Genomic DNA, 12,594 nt, shown 5'->3' with positions numbered 1-12,594 from the left:
TGGCTTGTGGTGTTTGCGTGCCTGTTATTAATTTTGGTTGTGGTTGCAGTTCCCCCCATGTGAGGTGCGTTGTTTGTGTACTCACCCGGGTCTCGGAGTCCTTCTACTCCTTCAACTGCCTCCACCGGCAGTATGGCCATCACCCTCTCCTCCCAGGGATGGTACTGTACGGGTCTGCGGGAGGGCCCTCCTCCGGTGGCGTTGGCCTGGTCGTGTTCCTCCTGTCTCTTGGCTCTGACCCTCCTCCGCAGATCGTACCACCTGTTCTGGCAATCCTGCTTGGTCCTCCTGGTGTCCGCAACAGCATTCACAGCATCGACGATGGTCTGCCACATGGCTGTTTTGGCTGCCTGGCTGGTGCTTCTGACCAATGTTCCAAAGATCTGTGGCTCGACTCTGAGGATTTGATCAACAAGGACCTCCAACTCTCGGTGACTGAACTTTGGATTCTTGGTAGTGGGCATGGTGAGGGGTGTGGGTGGGGATGGTGTGGGTGTGGGGGGTGTGTGGATGTTGGGGGGGGGTGTGGATGGTTGTGTGTGTGTGTGAATGTGATGAGAGGGTGTTTGTGAGGGTGGTCGTGTGAAGGTGTGCAAGTGTAAGATGTGGTGTCGCTTGTAGTCTGGTTCTGTGGTGTCTGGCAGCAGTGGGTCTGTTGCAAAGGCTCATGGTTTGTGTGTGTGGGCCCTTTTTATTGGTCCATGGGTGGGTGTGGCAGTGTTTGAATTTTGGGTGGGTGTGTTATAAGGAGTGGTGGTGTATTGGGCCTCTGTTTGTTTTTGACAGTTGCAGGTCAGTGATTGTGTTATTTTAGTGGTTGTTGGCCATGTTTAGTGGCTGTGTGCCTTTCGAATGGTGTATTGTTGAGTTGTTTTGTTTTGTCCTTGTTGTGTACGTGCGTTTTGAGCGTGTGTACGGTGTGTACATGGGCCATTTGGTTGTACGATTTGGTCCTTGTGTGTGGCTTTGTACGACTCGTACATGCGGTTGTGATGTTGGGGCATGGGGTGCGCTCCGTACTTAGGAGGTTGTGTTGGGGGTGCGCCAGGAACGTACTGGGGTGGGGGTACGACTGGAACGTACTGGGGTGTACATAGACGGTGGTACGACACGTACAGGGGTGGGGGGGTGTACATAGACGGTGGTACGACACGTACAGGGGTGGGGGGTGTACATTGACGGTGGTACGACACGTACAGGGGTGGGGGGGTGTACATTGACGGTGGTACGACACGTACTGGGGTGGGGGTACGACTGGAACGTACTGGGGTGTACATAGACGGTGGTACGACACGTACAGGGGTGGGGGGGTGTACATTGAGGGTGGTACGACACGTACAGGGGTGGGGGGGTGTACATTGACGGTGGTACGACACGTACTGGGGTGGGGGTACGACTGGAACGTACTGGGGTGTACATAGACGGTGGTACGACACGTACAGGGGTGGGGGGGTGTACATAGACGGTGGTACGACACGTACAGGGGTGGGGGGTGTACATTGACGGTGGTACGACACGTACAGGGGTGGGGGGTGTACATTGACGGTGGTACGACACGTACAGGGGTGGGGGGGTGTACATTGACGGTGGTACGACACGTACAGGGGTGGGGGGTGTACATTGACGGTGGTACGACACGTACAGGGGTGGGGGGTGTACATTGACGGTGGTACGACACGTACAGGGGTGGGGGGTGTACATTGACGGTGGTACGACACGTACAGGGGTGGGGGGGTGTACATTGACGGTGGTACGACACGTACTGGGGTGGGGGTACGACTGGAACGTACTGGGGTGTACATAGACGGTGGTACGACACGTACAGGGGTGGGGGGGTGTACATTGACGGTGGTACGACACGTACTGGGGTGGGGGTACGACTGGAACGTACTGGGGTGTACATGGACGGTGGTACGACACGTACAGGGGTGGGGGGGTGTACATAGACGGTGGTACGACACGTACAGGGGTGGGGGGGTGTACATAGACGGTGGTACGACACGTACAGGGGTGGGGGGTGTACATTGACGGTGGTACGACACGTACTGGGGTGGGGGTACGACTGGAACGTACTGGGGTGTACATAGACGGTGGTACGACACGTACAGGGGTGGGGGGGTGTACATTGAGGGTGGTACGACACGTACAGGGGTGGGGGGGTGTACATTGACGGTGGTACGACACGTACTGGGGTGGGGGTACGACTGGAACGTACTGGGGTGTACATAGACGGTGGTACGACACGTACAGGGGTGGGGGGGTGTACATAGACGGTGGTACGACACGTACAGGGGTGGGGGGTGTACATTGACGGTGGTACGACACGTACAGGGGTGGGGGGTGTACATTGACGGTGGTACGACACGTACAGGGGTGGGGGGGTGTACATTGACGGTGGTACGACACGTACAGGGGTGGGGGGTGTACATTGACGGTGGTACGACACGTACAGGGGTGGGGGGTGTACATTGACGGTGGTACGACACGTACAGGGGTGGGGGGTGTACATTGACGGTGGTACGACACGTACAGGGGTGGGGGGGTGTACATTGACGGTGGTACGACACGTACTGGGGTGGGGGTACGACTGGAACGTACTGGGGTGTACATAGACGGTGGTACGACACGTACAGGGGTGGGGGGGTGTACATTGACGGTGGTACGACACGTACTGGGGTGGGGGTACGACTGGAACGTACTGGGGTGTACATGGACGGTGGTACGACACGTACAGGGGTGGGGGGGTGTACATAGACGGTGGTACGACACGTACAGGGGTGGGGGGGTGTACATAGACGGTGGTACGACACGTACAGGGGTGGGGGGTGTACATTGACGGTGGTACGACACGTACAGGCGTGGGGGGTGTACATTGACGGTGGTACGACACGTACAGGGGTGGGGGGGTGTACATTGACGGTGGTACGACACGTACAGGGGTGGGGGGTGTACATTGACGGTGGTACGACACGTACAGGGGTGGGGGGTGTACATTGACGGTGGTACGACACGTACAGGGGTGGGGGGGTGTACATTGACGGTGGTACGACACGTACTGGGGTGGGGGTACGACTGGAACGTACTGGGGTGTACATAGACGGTGGTACGACACGTACAGGGGTGGGGGGGTGTACATTGACGGTGGTACGACACGTACTGGGGTGGGGGTACGACTGGAACGTACTGGGGTGTACATGGACGGTGGTACGACACGTACAGGGGTGGGGGGGTGTACATAGACGGTGGTACGACACGTACAGGGGTGGGGGGGTGTACATAGACGGTGGTACGACACGTACAGGGGTGGGGGGTGTACATTGACGGTGGTACGACACGTACAGGGGTGGGGGGGTGTACATTGACGGTGGTACGACACGTACTGGGGTGGGGGTACGACTGGAACGTACTGGGGTGTACATAGACGGTGGTACGACACGTACAGGGGTGGGGGGGTGTACATTGACGGTGGTACGACACGTACAGGGGTGGGGGGGTGTACATTGACGGTGGTACGACACGTACTGGGGTGGGGGTACGACTGGAACGTACTGGGGTGTAGGTAGACGGGGCTGTGACACGTACTGGGGTGGGGGTGTGGCTCGAACGTACTGGGGTGTAGGTACACGGGGGGTACGACACGTACTGGGGTGGGGGTGCGACTGGAACGTACTGGGGTGTACATAGACGGTGGTACGACACGTACAGGGGTGGGGGGGTTTACATTGACGGTGGTACGACACGTACAGGGGTGGGGGGGTTTACATTGACGGTGGTACGACACGTACTGGGGTGGGGGTACGACTGGAACGTACTGGGGTGTACATAGACGGGTGGGGGTATACATATACGGGGGGTACGTGTCGGACGTACGGGGGCTGGGGGGAGTGTTGGGCGCGTATGCGGGCACATGTCTCCATGGTTGCTATTGGTGTTCGGTGCGGACGGTGTTTTTTCCATACGGTTGTAGGCTCGGACGCACGGGATGGATCGTGATTCCTCGGTCGGACTTGGATTTTTACGTTTGTAAGGTAAATCGTCCGAGGACGTGTCGGACACATTTTCCGACCCGAGGACGTGTGGGGAATGATTCCCGGTGCGGGTCGTATGGACTTTTTACCATGCGAATCGTGATTGCCAGTTCGTACGGCACTTGTACGATTCGTACGGTAAAAAGACCCGATACGAGTCGCACGGGGGAATTTTTTACCGGATCGTGATCGGCACCAGAGTTTCTGCACAATTTACACCAGCTTCATTTAGGCATATGTTTAGCGATGTAGAAAAGTGTGGGAAACACATTGTAAATGGCACAGCACTACAGTTAGGGAATTAAATGCAACAGCCTTACGGAGCTACTTAAGAAGGAGCCCAGCTTCAGCATAAATCCCTCTAAAATGGTCAACTTGATACAAGAGGAGGGACACCAATCAGTGCTTAGTTTGTAAAAAAAAAAGTACCAGGGCTCTCATAAGGAGGCTACTGCAGCTTGCACCACCCATTGCCCCTGTCGGTGCTGCCAATGACAGTACCAACACAACTACTAGCCATTACTCTCCTAACAGTGTGACAGTTCAGACTATTCCAGGCCACCCAAAAAGATAAGGCTGGATTGGTCGGCAGGTCTTCATCATTTTTAATGTAACTGTGTTTGTGCTCATTTCAAAATTAGACAAAAAACACCACCATGTGGCAGACTGTCTTAAGAGCCAGTGTTGACAACTAAGTGCTGGTGCGGAGCACAGAAAACCACCTGCTCAAATTATGCACTGGGCCAATAGGGCAAAACGAAATTGCCCCACAATATCCTTAAATTGTTGCATGATGAATGCCTCTGAATACCCATAAAGTTACAGATCTTTGGGTTTTCATTTCCTTTGCATGGACCACTCCAAGAACAATCCTCAAGGAAAGTTCACTCTGTGTTACTTACAATTGTGGAAACATTTTAAAACTTGCCAGAACACACAAAAACCTACCAATCCTGCTTTTAGGATTTAAGTTTGAAAATTGTGAAAAGAGTTTCCTACTTTTCACACTCGTATGCGATAGGTCCATGGGTAAACCTTTTGGTAATCAGTTGTCATCTGCAATAATATTGTTTCTCACATCCAGACATTGCATCAGGCATTTCATTTTGTGAGTGGAGCTGAACCGCTGGCCTTGTGCTACCAGACATGAAGAGTCCCCTACATGTGTCTAGCACCATATTAACCGTGCACTGGTCCTAGTCCAGAAAGCTCATGTGAAACATACATCAGAACTATACTACTCTACCTTCTGCTCTCTATTGCATCGTCTGGTACCTTCTGTATGCTCAGCGCACAGCAGACAAAGTTGGAGTATATTCAGGTCACTGAAATGAATGTTATGCTATGATGTGTTAGGGGAACCACCTTTACAACGCAACTTTTACAACGCTATGCTATTACAACGCATTTTTTACAACGCAAAAACTTTTACAACGCATGCTTTTACAACGCGTGCCATTATATGGTAAGTACTGTTACAACGCATATACCTTTACAACGCATTATGTGAAAATGCCTTTACAACGCATTCATTTACAACGCATGGCTTTACAACGCAAGATGTTATATGGTAAGTACTTTTACAACGCATATACTATTACAACGCATTTTTTTTTTTTTTTCCATTTAAAAAAATATTTATCTTGTTTAATTATTTTTAAAAAAGCATTTATAATTTGACAAAAGTTATTTGTTTTTCAAAATATTAATACTTGAGTATTTTGTCTAGTAGAAATGTTTGGATGGATAGCAGTTAAATTAATACTTGAGTATTTTAATTATTTCTAATAAAGCAATTGTAATTTTAAAAAAGAGAGTAGTTTATTAAAATATTAATACTTGAGTATTTTGTCTAGTAGAAATGTTTGGTTGGATAGCAGTTAAATTAATACTTGAGTATTTTAATTATTTTAAAAAAAGCAATATTAATTTTAAAAAAGTGAGTAGTTAATTAAAATATTAAGACTTGAGTATTTTGTCTAGTAGAAATGTTTGGTTGGATAGCAGTTAAATTAATACTTGAGTATTTTAATATTTATACTTGGCTATTTAGTTTAGTAGGAATGTTTTGTTGGATAGTTAAAAAACTAATAGATTTTTTAAATAATAAAAGTTGATACTTAATAATTACAAAATTTAAGAGTTGAGTATTTTTCTAAATTGAATGAGTTTATTAAAAAATAAAATGGAGTATTTAATATTATAATTTAAATAAATATGAGTGAGTACCTAATTTTAAATACTAGAGTATTTTTATCACACATGAAAAGACTAGAGTATTTATAAGTACAAAAGACAGTGCCCTTTTTTAAAGTAATGGAAGAGTATTTTTGGTTTAATTATTATAATAATAATATAATTTTATTTTTTAAATACAAATAAATACTATAAAAATTAAAAGAGTAATAAATTTTCAAATTTATCATTAAAAAAATTTTTAAATTAGAAAAAACATTTATAACTTACTTTTTGTAATAAATTCCCACGCTTTTCCATTGAAGTCTATGAGCGTCTTTGTCCTTTATTTATTTTGGCAGCCTCAGAATATACAACCCGCGGAACAAGAAAAGAAGGTACAGAAAGTGAAGTAAGAGAAAGTTTTGAAGGGAAAAGACAATAGAGTCAAGGTAAGGAACATATTTAGTTAATTTACATTTATTTAATTACAATATTGGAGTATAAAAAAATGAATTTAAAATAATGACAGCAAACAATTATTGATTTCACATTTTTATTTGTTTTAAAAATCATGAAAAAAAAAGCATATTTTTCATTAATTTTTCAAAGTAAGTTTTATTTTTATAACAAAATATATATATTTTATTTACATATATTAACATTTATTTACAGTAGAATTTAAAAAAGTAGTCCGCCATAAATTGAGATGCACGCGATGACGTAAGGACGTGAGCGTCGACGTAATACGCCATTTTGCAGAGCATCGGAGGAGGAAGCAGCAGGAAGCTGATCTGCGTCCAGGTAGGAAATTTTTTAACTTGATATTATAGATTAAACTTTTAAAAGGGATACATATATAGTAAGGAAAGAATAAGGGGAGGTTGCTGGAAAACTAATAGATGTCTTAAATGTTGTTAAACATGTCCACATTAATGTCATTAATACATGCCTATGTCGGGTCGCTTAAAGTAAGTTAGTTATTTAAAAATAGTATGTAACTCTTACAAAATTAAAAGTTACTGTTCAGACAGTTGATTTGTTTATTTACGAAGTAAAAAACGTACTGTCGATCTTCATTTCTAAGTTCCAAAATTATGCGTACTTGTAAATTTTCTAAATGTTAAATTGAAATACAAATGATGATTCAGCTGCAAAGTGCATTTCGGAATATGGTTTGATTTGTATATTATACATCTGTTTGAAATTTGGTGTTTGGTTTTGACGGTATTTAAATTGGATTTTTTCGGTAATTTGGAAAATGGAGTTCCGATAATGAAAAGTGGTTCAAATTCTATGGAACAGTAAATTTGTACTAATTGGTTTATTTTGGTGGAAATGAAGATTTGTTTTAAATAATAAAAAAAAACCCGACTTGTTTGTTTGAAAAATTTTTTAGAAAAAAAAACTTTGTATGCCAATTGATTTTTAAAAATTACTATAATTTAAAGCAAAGCAGGAAAGTAAGTAAATTCATTGTTTTAAAAAGAAAGAATGTTAGAAAGATTTTCCAGGTAGTCTATAGCCACACACAACGAAAACTGTTGCAGAATTGCCAATAGTCTCTCAGACATTTCCCTTGTTTTGACTGTTACTCGTGGGTTTAGACTACCTGCGAGTGTTTGTGCTATTCTCATTTCTTGGAAACTTTGCTCCTTCTTCAAAGTTTCCAAAAATGAGTAGAAGTTAGGATGTGGTTTTCCAATTGTATGATTGAAGGAGTTATGCCACCCCTCAATGGCATTGTTTGTTTTGGCCTCTCCCTCTAAACAACTCGTGTAGCAGTTCCACCACTCCACATGGAATCGTGGCTTCCTCCTGCGACCCGATCTGCTTAGGTGTCCAATCCATGTGTCCTCAAAATAATTTAGAATGGGTGCCAATTTTTCCTCGTTACTCGTATAATAAACAGATTCTATAATTGCAGTGTAGTACTCGTCCACACTATCGGGAGGAACAAAACAAAGTGCAGTTAATTTTTTTAGTTCAAACTGTAGTTTGCTATCCCGAGAATATTCTGCAACTAGGGATGTTTTCTGTAGTTTACGCCAAAATGCCTGCGAAAAATGGAAGAAACATCCCTGAATTTGGGTATCCGTGTACGTTTTAGTGATCACATTGATCATGCTCAATTCGAAATCAATAATTATTTTTCGAGGACTTGCAGATGTTTTGCTTTTAATCACTGATAAAAGTTCAGTGTATGTTGCAGAAGTCTTATCAGGTAGCAAACTATACACTAAGGGAATTACACTATTGTTAATTTTTGCATGTATAGTGTAAATTTGAGTGAAAGGATGGGGTGTACTTTTAAACGTCCCATCCATCATCCAAATTTCACTACTTTCTAACTTAGCAAGGTTACGTGGGGTACTAAAAATTAGAATACGTTTCTGAGGGTTTTCGTTGTCATGCAGAAGGAAAGGTTCATCAGAAAAAGAAATAGAAAGATCATGAGGAATTCTAATGTCAGAGAATGTATGTGGTGTAGACAATTGAATATTACTTGCCTGCTTTTGTCTCTGAATAATTCTTCTCAAATTGGGTATTATAGGCATGTTACTAGCAACATGACTGGGGACATGCTGTGCAACCTCCCTTAAAATTGATCCTGTAGAATCATTGGAGGTGCTTGCAATTGCTTTCATCTCATTTATTGTCTCTCTGATTTCTACATCCATTGCAGAGGCAGAGTGGTTATGTTCTGTGGTTTTCACAACCAAATTATCAACAGTAACCGCTCTGCCACTGCAATGGGTAGTGTAGTATTGCACGCACCTCCAATGATTTCTAGTTAAACTTATTCTTTCCTTACTATATATGTATCCACCATGGTTTAACAAATTTTTGCCCTTCCTGGATTTAATGAAGTTGGCTGCTCCAAGGCTAGACATTATCTGAAAAAAGGAAAAAAGATAAAAAAATTAGCATGATATAATTTAATATTTTTTTACAACAAAACTTTTACTGCATCCATTATTTTGCCTACTGATGCACCTACCTGGAGTAAGTATAATAAATTGTTACCCCTACACTATCCAACACTTTCCCTACTGATGCACCTTCCTGGAGTTAGAATAGGAAATTGATACCCCTACACTATCCAACACTTTCCCTAGTGATGCACCTTCCTGGAGTTAGAATAGTAAATTGATACCCCTACACTATCCAACACTTTCCCTACTGCTGCACCTTCCTGGAGTTAGAATAGTAAATTGATACCCCTACACTATCCAACACTTTCCCTACTGCTGCACCTTCCTGGAGTTAGAATAGTAAATTGATACCCCTACACTATCCAACACTTTCCCTACTGCTGCACCTTCCTGGAGTTAGAATAGTAAATTGATACCCCTACACTATCCAACACTTTCCCTACTGCTGCACCTTCCTGGAGTTAGAATAGTACATTGATACCCCTACACTATCCAACACTTTCCCTACTGATGCTCCTTCCTGGAGTTAGAATAGTAAATTGATACCCCTACACTATCCAACACTTTCCCTACTGATGCACCTTCCTGGAGTTAGAATAGTAAATTGATACCCCTACACTATCCAACACTTTCCCTACTGATGCACTTTCCTGGAGTTAGAATAGTAAATTAATACCCCTACACTATCCAACACTTTCCCTACTGATGCACCTTCCTGGAGTTAGACTAGTAAATTGATACCCCTACACTATCCAACACTTTCCCTACTGATGCACCTTCCTGGAGTTAGAATAGTAAATTGATACCCCTACACTATCCAACACTTTCCCTACTGATGCACTTTCCTGGAGTTAGAATAGTAAATTAATACCCCTACACTATCCAACACTTTCCCTACTGATGCACCTTCCTGGAGTTAGAATAGTAAATTGATATCCCTACACTATCCAAAACTTTCTCTACTGATGCACCTTCCAGGAGTTAGAATAGTAAATTGTTACTCCTACACTATCCAACACTTTCCCTACTGATGCACCTTCCTGGAGTTAGAATAGTAAATTAATACCCCTACACTATCCAACACTTTCCCTACTGATGCACCTTCCTGGAGTTAGAATAGTAAATTGATACCCCTACACTATCCAACACTTTCCCTACTGATGCACCTTCCTGGAGTTAGACTAGTAAATTGATACCCCTTCACTATCCAACACTTTCCCTACTGATGCACTTTCCTGGAGTTAGAATAGTAAATTAATACCCCTACACTATCCAACACTTTCCCTACTGATGCACTTTCCTGGAGTTAGAATAGTAAATTAATACCCCTACACTATCCAACACTTTCCCTACTGATGCACCTTCCTGGAGTTAGAATAGTAAATTGATACCCCTACACTATCCAAAACTTTCTCTACTGATGCACCTTCCAGGAGTTAGAATAGTAAATTGTTACTCCTACACTATCCAACACTTTCGCTACTGATGCACCTTCCTGGAGTTAGAATAGTAAATTAATACCCCTACACTATCCAACACTTTCCCTACTGATGCACCTTCCTGGAGTTAGAATAGTAAATTGATACCCCTACACTATCCAACACTTTCCCTACTGCTGCACCTTCCTGGAGTTAGAATAGTAAATTGATACCCCTACACTATCCAACACTTTCCCTACTGATGCACTTTCCTGGAGTTAGAATAGTAAATTAATACCCCTACACTATCCAACACTTTCCCTACTGATGCACCTTCCTGGAGTTAGAATAGTAAATTGATACCCCTACACTATCCAACACTTTCCCTACTGCTGCACCTTCCTGGAGTTAGAATAGTAAATTGATACCCCTACACTATCCAACACTTTCCCTAGTGATGCACCTTCCTGGAGTTAGAATAGTAAATTGATACCCCTACACTATCCAACACTTTCCCTACTGCTGCACCTTCCTTGATTTCTAATAGTAAATTGTTACCTCTACAGCATGGTACATTTTAAAATCTGCTGCACCTTACAATGTTGGTTGAAATTACCTTTTTTTTCGAAATTGCTTTTCTTGCTGACTCTTGGTCAGTGGTATTGGTGTGTAGGCTTGTGTAGACACTTACAAGGTGATTTGTTGTGGAATCGATAACTAAATGTCTGGAAAAGTGAAAAAAGACAAAAATTTGGAAACAGAACGATGTTGAGAAATGTGTTTTTTAAATTTTTTCATCAAAAATTGCACATGTGATATAAGTTGCAGCACATAACAACTTCCGTAATGCTAAACCATCCTTTAGACATGAAATATAATTCTGAAATGGGGAAATGTAATCATAATTGCATTGATTTTTTTTGGAAAACTTTAGCAATGTAATAGTTAGTCTAATATTTTGAAGGTTGAGAATCCGTGCTGTCAATAAATACCTTGTTTTGTAGAACTTGCTTTTATGGATGAGGTGGCTGAAGATGATTTTCTTTGTTGGCTCAAGATTTTAGTTGTGAATTAAAATTGTTTTCTTTGGGAAAAAAAAAAGAGGAAAAAAAAATAATTAACGGTGGTTACAAATGTAGAAACTGAGTATCTTTAAAATTATACTGACATACAATATAACTAGTACTACATGACACTGTCCTAATCAATGCACCTTACTGCAGTAGAAATAGAGATATGTACCCCTACACTACACAGAAATATCCCTAATGTTGCTCCTTCCTAGAGTAGAAATAGTATATTGTTTCTCTAAAATATCCATTACTTTTCAAATTAGGTACGTTAGAGGAGGAATAATTGCAAAAGGAAGGATTAATAATGTATAGTATTAAAAAAATGGAAAAGGTAACATACCTTTTCCAGTTGTTTTTTTGTTATCGTGCCTTTAACCTGATGCTTGTAGGAGGTTAAAATTTTTTGGGTGAGAAGATGTTCACTGGTGGAAAAAAAATAAATAAATAATTGTTCCTTTGTCAACGTTGGATAGAAAAAAAAAAAAAAATTATAAAAAACATTTGTAATTTGAAAAAGGAGTATGAGTAACAATTGGTGAGAGTAAACATACTACACATTTGATGCATTTTTCAACTAAAACATAACAGGTAATTTCAAAACTATTACTAAATTAGTAAAATGCTGAACATTCATGGACTTAGAATACAAATATTTGCCCTAGTAATATGAAACGCTTTTGCAGATGTGGTAACTAACTGAAGTCTTATTTGAAATTGTTACTCCAGCATCATGGTAATTTTTCGTTTATAATGTGTTGAGATTGAGTAATAAAAAAAAACACCTTTGCTATACATGACTTTAGGAAAATTTTAAAAAAAATTTTTACAAGTAAAACCATTACACATAAATAACATTTACCTGAATAATTGAGTTTGTCAGTCGTTAACGTGGTGGGGATGCCAAAATAGGTGTAGCTATTGTGGAATGTCAAAATCTTCAGATTTTCTGGTTGTGGAAAATAAA

The sequence above is a fragment of the Triturus cristatus genome, chromosome 7, assembly GCF_964204655.1.
Source record: "Triturus cristatus chromosome 7, aTriCri1.1, whole genome shotgun sequence".
Lineage (NCBI taxonomy): Eukaryota > Metazoa > Chordata > Amphibia > Caudata > Salamandridae > Triturus > Triturus cristatus.
The sequence above is the reverse complement of the archived record's forward strand: the minus strand, read 5'-3'. Positions refer to the sequence as shown.